The sequence below is a fragment of the Caloenas nicobarica genome, chromosome 20 (assembly GCF_036013445.1).
Source record: "Caloenas nicobarica isolate bCalNic1 chromosome 20, bCalNic1.hap1, whole genome shotgun sequence".
Taxonomy (NCBI): domain Eukaryota; kingdom Metazoa; phylum Chordata; class Aves; order Columbiformes; family Columbidae; genus Caloenas; species Caloenas nicobarica.
In genome coordinates, this window is record NC_088264.1 from 288,276 (window position 1) to 307,123 (window position 18,848).

Below are 18,848 nucleotides of genomic sequence, written 5' to 3' on the forward strand. Positions count from 1 at the left end.
TTTTTAATATCTGTAAAGATAGCAATTAGTTTTTTTGGTAACCTGTTCCAATTTTTGACGACTCTCATGGTCAAAATATTTTTCCTTATAGGTAGCCCAGAATTTTCGTTGCCACTTGTGTCTCTTGCCTCTTGTACTAGCTCAGGAAGTCTCTGAGAAGGGTCCTTCTGAATAGAAATTATGGAATTTCAGAAATGTCTGGGATGGAAGGGACCTCTGGAGATCATCTGATCCAAACCGCTGGAAGCAGGACCTTAGGTTAGGTTATCCAGTGCCTTGTAGAGTCAAATCTGGGTTATTTCCAGTGATGGAAAATCCAACAGATCTCTGGGCAACATCTTCCCTTATCATTCTTTATATTGAGACAGAACTACTCCTAAAGCAACTTATGCCCATTACCTATTTCCTGTCTTTCTAAATGGTATCTTTTACCTCCAGCATGTTGAACAGCTGCCTCAGTTTGCCTTTGAATTTACCAAGTACTCTCCATTCTGTTATCCAGGTCATTAATAAAGACAACACATAATATTGGCCCCAGTATTTGTCTCTGAGGGACCTTCACTAGAAATCAGCTGTCAGCTAAACTTTGTACCACTGATCACAACCCTTTGAATCCAACAATCCAATCAATTTTCTGATGACCTTACCTGTCTACTTAGCTGATCCACCCTTCAATAATTTGGATATAAAGATACTATAGGGACTATGCTAAGTTCTTGCTAAAGACAAGTTAATGAGATCCACTGCTCTCTCTGCAATGTGTCATTGTCTTATGACATTGTCCCATGTGCACAAAGCACCTTCTAGGGCCTTCAAATACCAATCTAGAACTGCACTTAGTTATCCCATTCATCTTTGTTAAAAATAAGAACTCCTGAAATTATTCAGAGCATCAGATCAAGATTCATTTCCCAATGTTTAACCAGATGGTGCTAAATTTAGTAGCAGTGAGAAATATGAGAGAAGCTGTAGTTTTAACACATGTAGCAAGGTAAATTAGATATTAATCATAGAGATTCACTACAGATTTTATGATCCTAATGTCCTTCCAGAATTCCAGCTCTTACATAAGAAATACCTTTTTCCTTCATTTTTGTGCCTTTGATATTTCATCAATCCTTAATGAAGATCAAACGAAATCCTTGCAGTGTCTTTGTTAAAAATTACTTCTGTTGATCATATCCAAATACTAGAAATAGACTTTTTACTTTGTTGAGCAAACTTGTGGTACAAGCTGTTACTAAGTGTGAATGAGAATAGCAAAATCACAGAATCACAGAATCACAGAAAAGTTGGGGTTGGAAGGGACCTCTGTAGATCCCCCAGTCCAACCCCCCTGCTAACGCTGGGTCACCAGAGCAGATCACACAGGAATGTGTCCAGGCGGGTTTGAATGTCTCCAGAGGAGACTCCACAACCTCTCTGGGCAGCCTGTTCCAGGGCTCTGGCAACTCACAGCAAAGAAGTTTCTCCTCATATTAAGATGGAACCTCCTGTGCTTCAGCCTGTGCCTGTTGCCCCTCCTTCTGTTGTTGGGCACCACTGAAAGGAGTCTGGTCCCATCCTCTTGACATCCACCCTTCAGATACTTATAAACATTGATGAGATCCCTCTCAGCTTCTCTTCTCCAGGCTGAACAGCCCCAGCTCTCTCAGTCTCTCTTCATAAGAAAGATGCTTCAGGCCCCTCATCATCTTTGTAGCCCCTGCTGGACTCCCTCCAGTAATTCCTTGGCTCTCTTAAACTGGGGAGCCCAGAACTGGATGCAGTACTCCAGATGTGGCCTCACCAGGGCAGAGTAGAGGAGGAAGGTTTACCTCCCTCGACCTGCTGGTCACACTTTTCTTAATGTACCCCAGGATACTGTTTGCCTTCTTGGCCACAAGGGTACATTGTTGACTCATGGTGAACCTGTTGTCGACCAGAACTCCCAAGTCCTTCTCTACAGAGCTGCTTTCCAGCAGGTCAACCCCAACCTGTACTGGTGCCTGGGGTTATTCCTCCCCAGGTGCAGGACCCTACACTTGCCCTGGTTGAACTTCATCAGGTTCTTCTCTGCCCAGTCCTCCAGCCTCCAGTCCAGGTCTCGCTGAATGGCAGCACAGCCTCTGGTGTGTCAGCCCTTCTTCCCAGTTTGGTATCATCAGCAAACTTGCTGGGGGTACACTCAGTCTCTTCATCCAGGTCATTGATGAACAGGTTGAACAGGACTGGACAAAACACTGACCCTGGGGAACCCCACTAACTACAGGCCTCCAATCAGACTTCACACCATTATTCACAACACTCTGAGCTCTGTCATCCAACTAGTTCATGATCCATCTCACCGTGTACTCATCCAGCTTGCACTTTCTGAGCTTGTCTATGAGGAGGTTGTGAGAGATGGTGTCAAAAGCCTTGCTGAAGTCTAGACAACGTCCACTGCTCTTCCCTCATCTGCCCAGCCATACTGTCATAGGCTATCAGGTTGGTCAAACATGATTTCCCTTTGGTGAACCCATGCTGACTACTCCTGATAACCTTCTTTTCCTCCACATGCTTGGAGATGACATCCAGAATAATCTGTTCCATCACCTTTCCAGAGATGGAGGTGAGGCTGACTGGCCTGTGGTTTCCTGGGTCCTCCTTCTTGTCCTTTTTGAGGAGTGGATATTTGGTCTCAGTATTTTCAATCCCATTACATAAATGCTAAGAAACATTTACTGAACCATTGTATAGTAGTGAGAAAAAGTATATGAGTGGTAAATTCATCTTACTGAGATCTTTAAATATAATTACTATGGAAAAAGATATTCTAGTTTTATGTAGAAACATCCTTTACAGTGCAGCATACATCTGCCAGGTTTCATCCAAGAATAAGAAGGATAGAAATAGAAAGGATATTTTATAACTGAAAGCCCTGCTATATCATCATTAGCATAATCATCTCAGCAAGTGATCTTCTACTTGGGTAATCCATTTAATTCTTAATCACTCTTACATTCATAGCAACAAGAAAAAACTGAGCAAATTTGTTGACTTTTCTCAACTCTTGCCTTTTATTTATTCTTGTAGCTTAGACACACAATAAAGTAGCAGGATGCCTGTATGCCTGAAGGTTTATTACTGCAGCTCATTCTGTTACCCTATCAGCTTTATATAGGAATAAATAAATGTGTTCATTGCTTTCTAAATAAGATTCATTATAAGTGGCATAATCTCTTTGTTGTGGTTCTAACTAATTTCATGGATGTGTCAGATCTCATCACTGCTTAAAGTCCCATGACATTCAACCTTTTTTCAATCAATCTGCATGCAACTAGTACTTTTCCTTACAGTTTTCCATCAAATGGCAAAGATTAATGATTTATCCATCTGCAATTTTGATCCTCAGTGTTATTTAAACTCTTTGGTAGACCATGTGGCATATGACAATAGAACAGGGTGGATATATGGTCAGCCAGTTCTACAATGCCCAACTAAAATAAAAATTGATTACTAAAGTAACATAAAGAGAGTCAATTAAAACATGTCTGTTCAACAAAATATGACACTTATCAGTAAAATTTGCACATGAAGCTACTCAGAAGCAAAGAAAAACTGTGCTTGTACCTTCATTTGAGCATGCACACATATTCACACAGAGCACAAGTGAGTTACCTGCGTCTTGATTATGCATTTCTGAAAACTGAAGGTGTTCGAACAGGAGCTGTGGTTCACATTTACTCTCTCTAATGCCTCACCTCAAAATCTGTAAGCTTATTTCTTTAACAGGCCTTTCTTCCTAGTAAAGGCCATGAAACCTGTTGTCCCAGACTGGCAGGTAATGATTATGTGGGATTTTGGGGGAGTTAATACTAATAAAATTACTGGTTTATTCCAATATATTTATCACTGGTCAGCTCCACAGCAGAGCAGGAGGATGACCGTGAGTTACACTGTCATTCCTAGGAATGATCTTTCTGTCAGGTAAGTTGAAGAAGCAACATGGGAAACCAGTTTATTCACACTTTTCTTCCCTTCTCTTATTGATACAGATTTTCTGTAGATACAAGCACATAATATTTTAGAATTCTGTGCACAAATTAAAAGAGCTTTTCCATTACTCGAGTCTCTCTGCCAGTTTCTGTCCTCTGAGACTTATCCACAATTTCCATTAGCATCAACAGCAGTTACATGTAAGTTTTAGGTGGCAGAGCTGGTCCTCTGACTGAGAAGTACTCACAGTGAGTGCTCCCATCTGAATGAAAATGGAACAAAATGCCAGTTGATTTGTACGGGATGGGAGCCGTTAGTTCAATGTTAAGATCCCATATAAAATACTCTTTGTATTGTTCCAGAGGATGTGCTGAAATACTTCCCAAATCCATTCATTACCAATGAATATTCAAAGAACACTATTCTCTGAGAACATTTTCGGATGAGGGAGAAATTTTTGACATTTTATGTTCCCGTGATCATAGGTTTGGAAAACTGTTCTGTTTTATGGACCACCTTAAGCTACAAAATCCAGAGCACAGTGTTTTGAATATCTTCAAAGTAAGTTCAAACAAATTTAAAACAATGACCTATCATAACTGTCATACCTTTTTTTTTCTTTTTTATAAGTAGTTTTAGGGGGCTTAGAAATAGTTGAATATGTTAAAATTAATATCAATATCTGATTTAGAAAATAAAAATATATTTCAAGCATTAAAGCTTATTGAAAAAAGTGACAAACTTTATCAAGTTAATTATTACTTTTTTATGCTTAAACCATTCTAAAAAAATCTAACAGTTAAGGGTTTTTGTAAGACTCCTGTCAAAATCTAAAATCTGTGTAAACAGTAATGATTTTTTTTTTAAATGGAAAAACTGTAGATCCTGAAAACCCAGGTTCTAAGGACAAACACAAAAGCAAAGCAACAACAAAAAAGCAACCCAAACAAAAATCCCCACCATAATAGTAGTAGGAAAATATAACCTGAATAAGAAAAATAATCTTTACTAGTCTTAATATTTACAGAAATTTTATATATCTCTATTGCAATGAATTTTAAATAAACAAAACATAGATTTTTAAATTATGTTTCTTAACGAGAAGTAAAATTAGGTTACTTAATGCATTTACATCAATAATGCCTGAAGATGTTATGATTAAAAGAATATTAGGAAATGGAGAATTTCAAGACAAAGGCAAAAAATCAATTCATAAAACAATGACAGTAATTAAATACTAGCGTAATTTGCTTTTATAATGTAATTATATATTAGATTAATAACTTAGATAAGAAAATGGAAAAGGAAAAAGAAAAAACAGAAGAAGAAAAGAAAATTTTTAAAAGCCCACAATGCACCATAACAGAACATGGGGCGTTTTTTATGGCAACCTCTATACATCCAGTAAGGAAGTTGAGCAGAAAGCACAGGTATCCACATATTACTGTAAAGCCAAAGGTAGGGCTGAACTTCTTCCAGAAGAAGTGCTTTCTGCATCTTGTCTTCCAGTTTTGTTATTTCATTCAGTGTGTGCAGATTTTTCCACTACCTTTCTTTATACTTTGAGTATTTTGAAGCCTGCAGCACAACTCCCACAGTGCAACAGTTTTCACAGAAGTTCTCACAAAAGTATGTACAGAAGACAGCCTCCTATAAGTTTGTGCCACAGTAACAGTCTCAGATAACATGGTACAGAGCAGATTCCCCAGCAAAGGTTGGAGCAGCTCTCCTTGCCAGGGTACAGGCTTTGACATAAACTGAGCTCCAAAACTCATCCAACCATCTGACTTTTCTTCCATGTGGGCACAAAGGTTACCACTGAGGAAACCTGGACACAGTGAGAAGTGACTACAAAGCTCTGAGGGTATTAGCAAAGGGCATGGGGGCCAAGGTAGTGTTCTCTTCAATCCTGCCAGTGAGGGGAAAGGGAGTAACAAGAAGGAAACTAATAGGATAAGTCAATAATTTGCTATGGAAAGCTGTTGGTGACAGGATTTTCCATTCAAACCATTGTCTGCTTGGGAGGGACGGGATCCACCTCACTAAGCATCCTATTTTTGCCAATAGGATGGCTGACCTCGAAAAGAGGGCTTTAAACTAAGAATGATGGGGGAAAGAGGGATTAACTAATAGCCCTAGGAGGCAGTGATGTATAGGGGTGATGAACAAAGGACATGGGATGATGTGATAACATCAATCTCTTGGGTGTCAATGTCTTCTCCCAAGTAGCAAGTGACAGAACAAGAGAAAATGGGCTCAAGTTGTGTCAGAATAGGTTTAGATTGGATATTAGGAAAAAAATTTTCACCAGAAGGATTACCAAGCACTGGAACATGCTGCCCAGGGAAGTGGCTATGTCATCATCCCTGAAGGTATTTAAAAGATATGTAGATGAGGCGCTTTTGGTTTAGTGGTGGACTTGACAGTGCTAGGTTTACAATTAGATTCAATTATCTTAAGGACCTTTTCCAATTTAAATGATTCTATGATTCTGTGACAGAAGTGGATCACAAAATCAACAAGGTGGGGCTTAAGCAGGGTCTATTCCAGCACCTACATGTAAGCAAGGAAGTACCTACAAGGAAAAAAATCCAAAACCTGTTCTAGAAAGTCAAATTGCTGGAATGCCTCCCTAAAGTGCCTGTATATTAATGTGCAGAGGGTCATATTGCCATCCAGAGGGACCTCAACAGCCTGGAGAAATGAGCCAACAGGAACCTTATGAAGTTCGAGGAGGGGAAGCCCACAGCCATGCACCTGGGGCGGAACAAGCGTAGGCACAGGTATATGCTGGGTGTTGACCAGTAGGAAAGCAGCTTGGCAGAAAAGGACCTGGGGACCTTGATGGACATGAAGTTGAAAAGGACCCAGCAATATGCTCTTGCAGCAAAGGTGGCTAACCCTATCCTGGACTGCATTTGGCAAAGTATTGCCAGCAAGTCAAGGGAAGTCCTCAGCACTGGTGAGGACACTCCTGGAGAGCAGCATCCATTTCTGGCTTCCCCAGTACAAGAGAGGCATGGGCATAGTGGAAAGAGTCCAACAAAGGTTCACGAAGGTGATGGACTACAACATCTCTCCTGTGAGAGAAGGCTGAGAGAGCTGAGACTGTTCAGCCTGGAGAAGAGAAAGCTCAGAGAGATCTTACCAATGTATATATATACACCTGAAGGGAGGGTGCAAATAGGGTGCAATAGGCACAAACTGAAACACAACTGAGGTTCCCTCTTATCGCCAGGAAACACTATTTTGCTGTGAGGATGAGTCAGCACAGGTTGCTCAGAGAGCTTGTGGAGTCTCTCACATTGGAGGTATTAAAAAGCCATCTGGACTTGGTCCTGGGCACCCAGCTGTAGGTGGTCCTGCTTGAGCAGGAGAGTTGAACAAGAGCATGAGAAGATTTCTTGAGACCTATCTTATATTTTTCATGGTGCTCAATTACAAGCAGAATTTTTTTGGCTTTCAAAGAGGGGTATTGACCTCATAAAATCAGGTAAGTACTTTTTACTCACAATAAAATCTCAGAATAATTGAGAAAGCTTTCTCAATATTTATTCTCATAGAAATCAATGTGTTATATAAAGAGATCCTGTGATGGGCTTAGAAATGCTTAAAATCTCCTACGAGAGATTGTAATAAGCCTGCAGAATCACTTTGTCCTTCCCTCTATATTCCTTCCTGAGAAAGCATGGCACTTTTGCTCTCTACTCTGATTTTTCGCACCTATGGAATCTTTCCAGATTTGCTTTAGATGTGCTCAAAGTCCAGCTGTTGGAAGCTCTTGGTGCAGTGAGCCACTACACACCCTATATTACCGATCAGGCTGTGGTGCTGACTGTTAGGCCTTTCAGTGGAGAGATATTTCTTAGTAATTCATACTGTTGCAACCCTTCTCCAGGATGACTTACTACCACAGCAATTTTAGATGTTTTAAACCAATTCTATTAAACTCACTACTGTACTAACTGGAGTGCAAGAATACAAGTTTCTTCAGTCAAAATCATTTATTAATTAAAAAAAAATAAAATAATGATAAAATATATTTCCCAGAGTTGTAAACTTGAAATGGAGTGAGGTGTAATGATCCTAGGATAGCTAAGGAAACCTCAACAATATGTGCTACTCAGCTAGTACTAGCTTATTGTTTTTTTCATTAATCTTCAAAAAAACCTACGTTGCGTGAAGATACAGAAGGTAGATGAATATGAAATGCACAAGCAATTTATATAATCAGCTCCACACGTTTCTACAGTAGAGAAGTAATTGTTATGAAATAAGTTTGAAAGGCTGAAGAATAAATGAAAGGAAATCAGTTTTAAATTAAGTGTGCGTCATAACTGGATCTGTCAGTGCTTATTAATTTTATGTAAGTTAAAGTTAAGACAGTGCTTATTAATTTTAAGCAAGTTTATGTCAGAATGTTATTCGGTATAGATTGATCCTCAGTGAAACTATTATTCTGGACTGATATTCACCACCACCAAAAAAAGAATCTTCTGACATTGAGTTCTTCAGCACCTATTGAAAAAGGGCATTTAGATGCAAACTAAAGCTTGACTATAGTGATGCTGATTGTCATGTTTTTGAAATGCGGTTTGGCAAGAGTTATATATTGTCTGACAGACTCTGTAATATTCATCATGCAAAATTGATAGCATTTTTTTAAAGGCTCAGCTTTATTTAGGTGCTTACATTCAAGATCATTATCAGTAAATGACAGTTCTCTTTGGGACTCTTAGATCCTATGTTCTATAAATAATTCAACACTCAACATTTGAGATTTTCAAGAAATCCGATTACATTGTCTATTGCCTAATTAAGAGTTAAATTCTGTTGGTCCTTTGAATGTGTTCTAGTTGCTTATCTGTCTTCTAATGCACAGAAGAATGAGGTTATGTTAGTTCGTTGTTACTTGTTCTCCTAATCCTTATTTTACATGAAGCTTGAATTTTTCACAGAGATCTTTTGCTGAGGTGGGAGTTTGATGATCTTGCCTTGACCAAGAGCTGAGTGCAATGCAAACTGTGATGAGTATAATAACCCATGGCCAAGACGACAATGTGAACAGGATCAGACTATGAGCCATGGTCTGAGCCATGGACCAGCATGTCACAGGAGACCGTTACCTGAAGTTGCTGGAAAGATGCACCAGGATGTCAACATGGGCTGTTCACACTGGCATCTTGGGCTGACACCTGTGAAGGTCTTTATAGGCAGAGATTGTGGAACTGTTGGTATGCAGCTTTCAAACTCCACATGGAAGCTAATGCCCAAGGTGGCATCGCTACATGTGAGACATGAACCATCCCCTATGGGCTGACAGAGACTTCTCGGAGGAAAGTCACCTTCCTCTGACTCAGCTATGTCATCTCACAGAAGTGGTAACCGAGGCAGAGGTACCTTCTTAGAGGTATGTGTGTGTTAGCAGGCAGGTGTGAGCGAAGTATTCCTTCGACACAGCCTATTCTGTAATCAGTCTACTAATAAACTAAGCTTAGTAGTCTCATGGTTTTGACGTTCCATTTCCTTCCATGACATTTGCCAAGGTAGAACTGAAAAAGTGTTTTGGCAATCCTGAGAGATTGCATGTAGTTCTTTTTGTTGCTATTAGACCATTTATCCACATTATTACTGGATGATAATGTGGTAGAAATTAAGCAATGCCCTGCTTGGAAGCTGTAGTTCTCTCTTTTCCAAAGGAATGGCTGTTTTGAGAGAACGTTTTCCTCAAATATTCAGATCACTTGTTTCTCACCTGAAAAGGTTCTTTGTTTGTTTTTGGTGGATAAGGCTACCTTTTGAGAAGTGTTTGGATTTTTTATTACCCTTTTGCCTTTTCATAGCTCTTCTGCAGTAATGGATTTGATTGCAGTATCAGTTCACTGCATATGTCATGAATGCTAAATTCTGTAAGGAAGGAGGTGTTTCTTCTTCCAAATAACTTTCTTTTTCTTTTTTTTTTTTTGGTGATGACTGTCATTCCTAGTGAATGTCTTCACATGAGGTGTCATAGTAACTTTTTGCAATTTTTTCTGTGAATAGTGTTAGTATATTTTCTACCTACTCTTTGAACAAGCTACTTTTTAAGTATAGTATGTTTTCTCCTTACTTAAGGTCTAAAGTAAGTTCTAAACGTAATTCTTGTCTTCTGGTGAGCTACTCAAACATTCCCACCTAATCCTTTTACAAACTTCTTTAACTTGTACCTTTGTTTCTTCTTCAAAACTATTGGCATTTTTCCACTTGGTAGATGAGTTAGTTTCCTTTTGCCATGCAATTCTATTTGTAACGTGTGTTCTCCATAGAGCATTGCATTCTTTGTCCTCTTAATGTTTAACCAAATTTCAGGTATTTTGATCAAAGAGAATATTTTGGAGATGATAAGTACACTTACAGACTTTTTCCCTCTCCTAGTCTAATATTGCCTTTGTAGCACAATCATTCACATTTTTGCAGAACTGGATACCCATGTTCTTGAAGGCAGATGTCTTGGGTACTGAAATATGATAAATCAATAGTGATTGAATTTTGTGAACATTTGAGTTTCACATAAGAATTTTCATTGCAGAAATATTAAGGAGTGATGTTGACAGCACAAATGAGAAGAGGTTGCATGCTGCCAGTAAGTAGTCTTTGGATCATTTTCCTGACATGGTTATAAAAGGTAAAATGGAGAGCAAAACTGTGTCATTTCAGATATTTGTTAGCAACATATAGGTGAAAAATCCCTATTATTTCTGTAATAGGTGAGGACACATTTTGCAATCAATGTAACAAAAATTTTCATCTCTTTACTAAATTTCTTCACTAGTGTTATGAGTGTGAGGCTAGATGAGGAAGACATTAGAAGAAGGGGTATGAATTCTGAACCCTCAAGATAAATGCCAAGGCACTTACAAAAAATAAAAGTATTTCAAAATCTTTAGCTTAACCAAGGAAAATAAACAGCAGGTTAGTAGATATAATATTAAATATCAACCTAAAATATCAGTGGAAGACATTCAAGAAAAGTGCTGAGAATTATGATGTAAGAATCAAACTTGTGAATACAAACGGGCTGATGCAAACCAACTTCCGTCTGTCCCCAGAGCTTTCAGCTTTGAAAGGTAGAGTCCTGTTTTCAGTGAGATGTGGAAATGAAGAGGCGCTACATTCCATTCTTTTGGGTTATAAATTATAATGACATAATTTCAGGAGTAATTGAGTTTTCCATCACACTAATTAAAACTTGAAATATAGATTAAATGAAAGAAATCATAATCTTTGGGGACCTGCAAGTTTGTTATGTGTAACATTTATAATCCAGTTCATGTAAGTAGAGTCAATTAAAGTTTCTGAGCAATTTGTCTTTGTTCTTGTGCTCTCTCTCTGCAGGATTTTATGACTTAGGAAATATTGGAGCTGGCTCCGATTAAGACACATTTGGCATTGGATTCTTTATAATTTAGAGACATTAATTTGTTTGCTAATCCCACAGTGTTTGGGGGGCGTTTAATTGTGCCATTGTAGAATAAATGCAAGTATATTTTAAGGCACAGTAATTCCTGGAGATGTGAAACAAGAGACAAGTTTGTAAACTGAAACTTGATGTGAATGAACAGTTCACAGACGTTAATTTAATGAGCCTTCCATCATAACTCTTCCCCTATAATTGGAAAGAGGAAGAGAAAGGAGGAAAGCGACCTTCCGAAATACAGTTTAACAGGGTAAATTCAGCTGCCTCTCTGAATTACCCTGGTGAAGTCAAGCTATCCCTGCAGCCAACAGCAGGATGCCGTACATCAGGCGTGTCAAACTCATGTTCACTGGGGGCCACATCAACCACGTGGTTGCCTTTGAAGGGCCACATGTAATTTTAGGATTGTATAAATGTAACTACTGCTCTAGGAATTACATCCAGCCCTTTGAAGGCAACCGCAAGGCTGATGTGGCCCCCGGTGAAAATGCGTTTGACACCCCTGCTATAGAGATTGGCATAGCTAAGCTGAAGTTACTAGCCATTTTGAATAGTTACTTCCCTCAACATCACTTATCATCCTTATCAGTCTTGGCCATTTAAAAATATTTGTATGATTGTGCTAATTAATTAAGAGAGAATTTTTAACGGCTCATACTGCTATAGTAATATATGTACATGTGTTATAGATGATAAAGTAACATACATAACATATATGTCAGTGTGATAGAATGTTCAGAATATACATACATTTTGAGGAAAGTATTATTTGAGTATGAAGTTATATAAGAATATATACACCATAAGGATCTATACAGCACATCCAGCAGATATGTTTGCATGAGCATTAATTGTTTTAATATTTTCCTGTAATAATCCCCCGAATATTTTAAATATGCATAAAATACATCAAAAATAAAACAAAAAGATAAAATTTCTGATATATTCTCCACACATTTCTCCAATTCTTCTGAAAACTATTTCCCAAACCATTTCGATTGTTATCCATGTGTGCCTTCTGCAAAGAACTGATAAATGACAGGGTGACCTAATAGCCTGTTAATGAGCCCTTCTCCCAGTGGAATTTATTCAGAAGGGTCACTGCCAGCCAAGAATTGAATTATTAAGTATAGTAATTAATCCAGCTAAAGGCACCTACTTGTAACATTTTGAACTTGGAGATTACCAGATAGACTTGAATAAATTGTACATTGTTCCTAGTTTGCAGTGGAAGATTAACAACATTAATTATTATAGGGCAGTAAGATATTTAATTTAGACTATGATAAGTGAGTTGATATTTTGCTATTTTCAGTAAATCCAAGAAACATTTCTATTTTTCATTTATTAATCAAAGAAAGAGAAGATTAAGTCAGACTTTTTTTCAGTCTTTCCTGTTTTTAAAGAGACTTGAGCAATATATCCTAAACAGTTGTTATCTGAAAATGTCCAAATTGAAAATTAGCACGTGTAGTTGTTTGTGCATGTGCACATTTTTCAGATTTACCAACATCCTGTGTTTCATGGAAGGAGCAGTAATTATATGTCAGATGCTTAGTTTCATTAGATTTTTGGTCTAGCTTGTAATTCCCAAAGCAGCTGAAAGCAAAGTTCCAGTTTTCTCACTCCTGCTGTTGTTCTCCATGATCTGTGAATCCTACAAGACTGATGTAAGCATTGAGTAACTGGACTTGTAAATTTATAGAATTAAGGACATTTGAATATTTATTAATTGTTAATTCTGGAAGATGTACTTTCAGTCTAGAAATAAATTCTTGAGTCTACTGATGAAGGAAATCCATGCAGTTATGTTCTCTTCTTTGTGAGCTCAATCTATTTTGTACATGTCTAGCAATTAATTAATTCATTTGGACAATATAAGAAATTCTAGAGGAAGAGCATTAGGGATTTTGAAGAACATATTCCATTAACTGTTGTATAGGACATTCATTTCCTTGGGGTTCTTATGAAGATTAATTAGTTAATGTGCTTTGGAGATCTACAGTTGCTATTTAAATGCTGACATAATTATTACTACATTTCAATAAAATATTATTGGCAAATGTATGTGTCGTGGCTCGATCTGGGGAGAGAATCAAAAACCGCGGCAGATGTATTTTCCTTAACCCTCTTCCCCGCTCCCGTTTTCCGCTCCCCGTCTCCTCCCCCTTTTTCACTAAGGACAGGCGATTTTGAGAGGAAAGGAAAAGAAGAACAGAGAGAAGAAAGCTGGAAAAATTGAAAACGTTTTACTAACGCTACTAAATAAACATAGAGAAAAATAAAGCAGAACAAATATTATAGAAGTGGTCTTGCAATTCCCAGCAGCTCGTCTGGCAGGATCCCTCAGCCAACCAGAACTAGATTCAGTTTGTCACGAGGCCTCAGCTTGCAGGGACAGCAGAAAAACGCAGAGATGAAGCAAACCAGCAGGAGACCCAGCAGAAGAGAAAGAGCGAGAGAGTCCTTCCGGTCCACCTTTTAAATCCAGGAAGTCGTGAATGGGATGGACTACTCCAACTGGTCAATTCGTGGTCACCTGACTCAGACCACCTCCTCTTGTTGCCCCCCCCTCAATGACCCAGGACAGTACGCTTTCACCTGTATTTTTTGTTTTAGTTAGACTGTCAAGGACAGAAAAATGAATCATGCAGACTGCATTTCAAATTGTCATTCCTTTATACTGTGGATAAATACAATTAACTTTAATTTAGAAAATAGGGTATCTGAGAGAAATAATAAATTCCCATATACATCTATTGTAACTAACCACTGATAAATACTCATGTAAGATCCCCCTGAGCCTTCTTTTCTCCAGGTTGAACAGTCCCAGTCTTCGCTCACAGGAGAGATGTTGCAGTCCCTTCATCATCTTCATGGACCTTTGTTGGACTCTTTCCACTATGTCCATGCCTCCCTTGTACTGGGGAAGCCAGAACTGGATGCAGCTCTCCAAGGGTGTCCTCACCAGTGCTGAGTAGAGTAGAAGGATCACTTCTCTTGACCTGCTGGCAATACTTTGCCGAATGCAGTCCAGGATACAGTTAGCTGCCTTTGCTGCAAGAGCATATTGCTGGCTCATTTTCAATTTCATGTCCACCAGGACCCTCAGATCCTTTTCTGCCAAGCCGCTTTTCAACTGGCCAGCACCCAGCATACACTGGTGCCTGAGGTTGTTTCTCCCTGAATGCAGGGCTGTGGGCTTCCCCTCTTGAACTTCCTGTTCGCTGATTTCTCCAGGCTATCAAGGTGCCTCTGAATGGCAGCAATACCCTCTGGCACATCAGCCACTCCTCTCACTCTACCCCATCATTGAGATCATTAGTGAAGATGTTAAATGAAACTGGACCCATTGTTGATCCCTGGGGTACACTGCTAGTTACTGTTTTCCAACTAGACTTTGTGCCACTAATCACCAGTTTGTAGGTCTAGGCATTCAGCCAGTTTTCAACTCACCTCACTGTCTGGTCATACAGTTCAGACTTCAACACCTCTCTAGGAGGTTTTTATGGGAGATAATGTCAACAGCCTTGTTGAAGTCCAGGTAGACTATGTCCACTGCTCTCTCCTCATCTACCAGGGCAGTTACTTCAACATAGCAGTTTATCAAGTTGATCAAGCATGTCTTCCCCATGGTGCATTCTTGCTTATTAATACTGATGATGTTCTTGTTTTTCACATGTCTGGAAATGGTTTCCAGGATTAGCTGCTCCATTGCCTTCCCAGGGACTGAGGTGAGGCAAACTGGTCTGCAGTTCCCTGGATCGTCCTTCTTGCCCATCTTGAAGACAGAAGTGACATTTGCTTTCCTTCAGTCTTTGGGCACTTCTGCCAGTCATCATGATTGATGAAAGGTTATCAAAATTTGCCTCATAATGGCATCAGCCAGCTACCTCTGCACTTCTTGATGCCTTTGATGAGACCACATGGACTTGTGTACATCCACTTAGCTTAAGTATTCTTTGACTGATCCTCTTCTACCAAAGGTATGTCTCCCTTGCTCCAGATATTCTCCCTGGTCTCTGGGATTCCTGAAGGCCAGTCTCACAACTAAAGACTGAAATAAAGAAGGTACTCAGTACCTCAGCCTTTTCCATATGGTGTATAACTAGGTCCCTTGACTCACTCAGCACTGTGCCCACATTTTCCCTAGCCTTCCTTTTGTCACTTAGAGAAGTCCTTCTTGCTGTCTGACATCCCTGATCAGATTCAATTCCATCTGGGCTTTGGCCTTCCTAACCTTATCCCTGCATGCTCAGAGAAGTTCCTTATATTCCTCTCAGGTTATCCATCCTTGCCTCCATGCTCTGCTATGCTTCATTTTTGTGTTTGAGTTTGGCCAGGAGCCCCTCATTGGTCCATGTAGCCCTTCTGGTATTTCTGTCTGACTTCCTGCTTGATGGTATGGACTACTTCTCAGCTTGAGGAGGTGATGCTTGAATATCAACCAGCTTTCTTGGGCCTCTCTTTCTTCCAGGGCCCTATCCCACAGGACTCTTCCAAACAAATCACTGAAGAGGTCTAAGTCTGCTCTTCTGAAGTCCAGAGCTGTGATCATGCTTTTTTACCCTCCTCCCCTTTCCTCAGGATCCTGAACTCCACCATCTCATGAACACTGAAGCCAAGGCTGCCTTTGACCTTCACATCTCCGACAAGGTCCATGTTATTGGTGAGTATGAGGTCCCACAGAGCACCTCTCCTCGTTGGTTCCTCTAACACTACAAGGTAGAAATTATCATCGATGCAACCCAGATAGCACAGTGTACTAACATGATGGGCACTTAAAAAGGAAAATTCACACAGTTCAGTCTAGACATGGACATTTCTCTGCACATCAGCAGCACTGAAAGACAAATGTTATCCCAAGGCAGAGTCAGAGAGGCAGGAATTCTTGGACTGGAATGAATTCTAGGGAGCTGTCTATATTAGAGAACTGTTGTGACAACCTTGAAGCACTTCCCCTATCCTTAGCAGAACAAAGGGCTATGTTGTGCCTTAAACGTCTGGTTTTTGTTACTTTGGGAGGAAAAGATAGATGACACCTTGTCTTATCTTTCCCAAGGTTTTATGGCCATGGAGGCAGACACCTTGCAAGATAAGGGCAATTAACAGTGTTGCTGTAAAAGGTCTCATGGCCTAACTGGGACGATTGAGATGAATCATCTGTCGGACAACCAACTACCAGGAGAAACCATGAACCAAGAGCTACCCCTGACGGGCAAAACAATTCACTTCTGGTCAGAACTGTGAACTTTCCCCTAGTATGAAGACCCCAGACTCATTTCCAAAAGAGTCTTCCTAATTAGCATGAAGAGTGAGCAGAGGGAGGAGACAAACCGCCCTCTCCTATCTCGCATGTAAATGAACTGGTTCATAAAGCAACCTCACGCATGATATGAGATGGTGGCGTGTAAATCTTCAATGCGTCTCCCCCCTCCAGAGGTTGTCGCGGGACCGATGTACCTGTGGAGTGGTGATATCTTACTCCCTCTGTCTCTCTCTCTCTCTCTCTCACTTTCTCTTTCTGATATCTTAGTTTTCCTCCCCTCTCTCTCTCTTCCTTTTTCTTGAACATATAAAAGTAATATCACTGTAAGTTCTGCTTCTAAAGTCTTGTTAAGTTTTGCATTACAGTTACTAATTGTTGCCAATCCACCGTTTTTAGAAGGGCTTTTGCTGTCAATGTATTGATAAGTTTTGTGTTATTATAACATACTTTGCCAAGTCACTAATCACTGTAATTTGTATACCACCCTGTGCTTTTAGTAAATTCATAATTGGACCCCCGGAGTGATTGTCTGTCATTCACTTCGCATTGCCGCACAGAATTACCCAGAGTTAACTCACACCTGATCTCATCTGTTGAGTGAGGGTGCATGACACATTCAGATTTAACTCATCCCTCATCCCTCATCCCATCTGTTGGGATGGGACAACTGTAAATCCATGATGCTTTGGTCTGTTCTTGCTAATTAAGCATGATTAAGGATGAGACTTGACTCCATCTTTTTTAAAACTTCTTTCAGCAAAATTAAGAATGTTAAAGTGACTTTAGAACTAACACAAACATTGTTTGGAAACAAAGGCACATATTCGAACTCTGAAAGTGATTTCCTGTCCTGAGCCAGAGAAAAGAACAATGCAATAGCCTAGAAATCTGGAGTTTGTCAGTTGTGCAGGTTGTCTTTGTTAAAATCCTTGCTCTCGAATCAAACAGAAAGTAGTTTTCAGTTTCAATATCTATATTTGGAAAATGTCCTGCACTCTATGAAATATGTTTGTTTGTGTTGTTGTCAATTCTGCTCCTGACTTTCCCCTGTTTTATGTTAACTCCATCCCTCATTATCATAGTCATCATTACCCAAGGTCCACATCTCCCAGATGAACTTAAATGACTATGAAGTTGTTATGGGTTTGAGTCTTCTCAGGTAAAGAAGAGAAGTCACATATTAGGCGAGTGCTCAGTGGCAGAAAGAGGGACATTATAAACCAAAAGGCAAAAAATACTTGGCAAAGTTGACTCAAATTAATAAAATAGGGTTGACATTATTTTGAGAAAATGAAAGATTTCCTCAAAAATTGGTTTTGTCCGTTTTCACTAAAGATGAGGTTTTTTGCCTTGGATAGATGACATAATGCCATTAGACTTGCACAGCAAGTGGCCAGTGCTCTAAACATCTTTCTGCATCAGAAATGAACTACAGCAAATATGAATAGCTTTAAAAAAAATTACCAAATATCTGTTTGGGAATTGTGCTGTTAAAGCTATTTATTTAAAAATCCCACCACTGACAAAAATTGTTAAATCACTGTGGGAACTGAATGCTGTGTTCTGCATGGAAAGCTACAGAAGTGTATGAGGATTAGCATGAAAGGTAGATACATTGATATACCATTATGTATTGTCCTCATAGTATCAGAGCTATAGATGCAACACAAACGTTCAGCCAGCAAACTCAGCAAACTGTTATACAAGTTCTTGCAACAGTCCTTAACTATACAGACTTAGAAACCTTGTATGATATTAACCCAACTCTAGCCCCTCCAATCTATTTTTTTAAGCAGTAATTTCAGCTTTAACAACAACACTCTCCTTCATGGAAAGATCCATTGCTCTGCATAGAAACTAAAACTAACATAGCATCTTTGATTCAGAATACAGAGATGTAGACACATGGTAAACTGACATACTACAGGAAAAAAAAGGTTTTTTTAAAAAAATTATATTTAAAGAAATTATAGGGTTAAACAAGGGTGGAAAAACTTACTTGTGTTAATTACAGGCATATGAAGAAAAAACTCTAAGGTTTTGTTTGATTTTAAAATATAGCAACAGATGCTCTCCCTATTATTGGCCCTTCATTTCCTTATTTGTGTGTTTATGATTTTTATCACTCGTAATGCTTTCCAGTAAAAAAACACAAAACCACCAGAA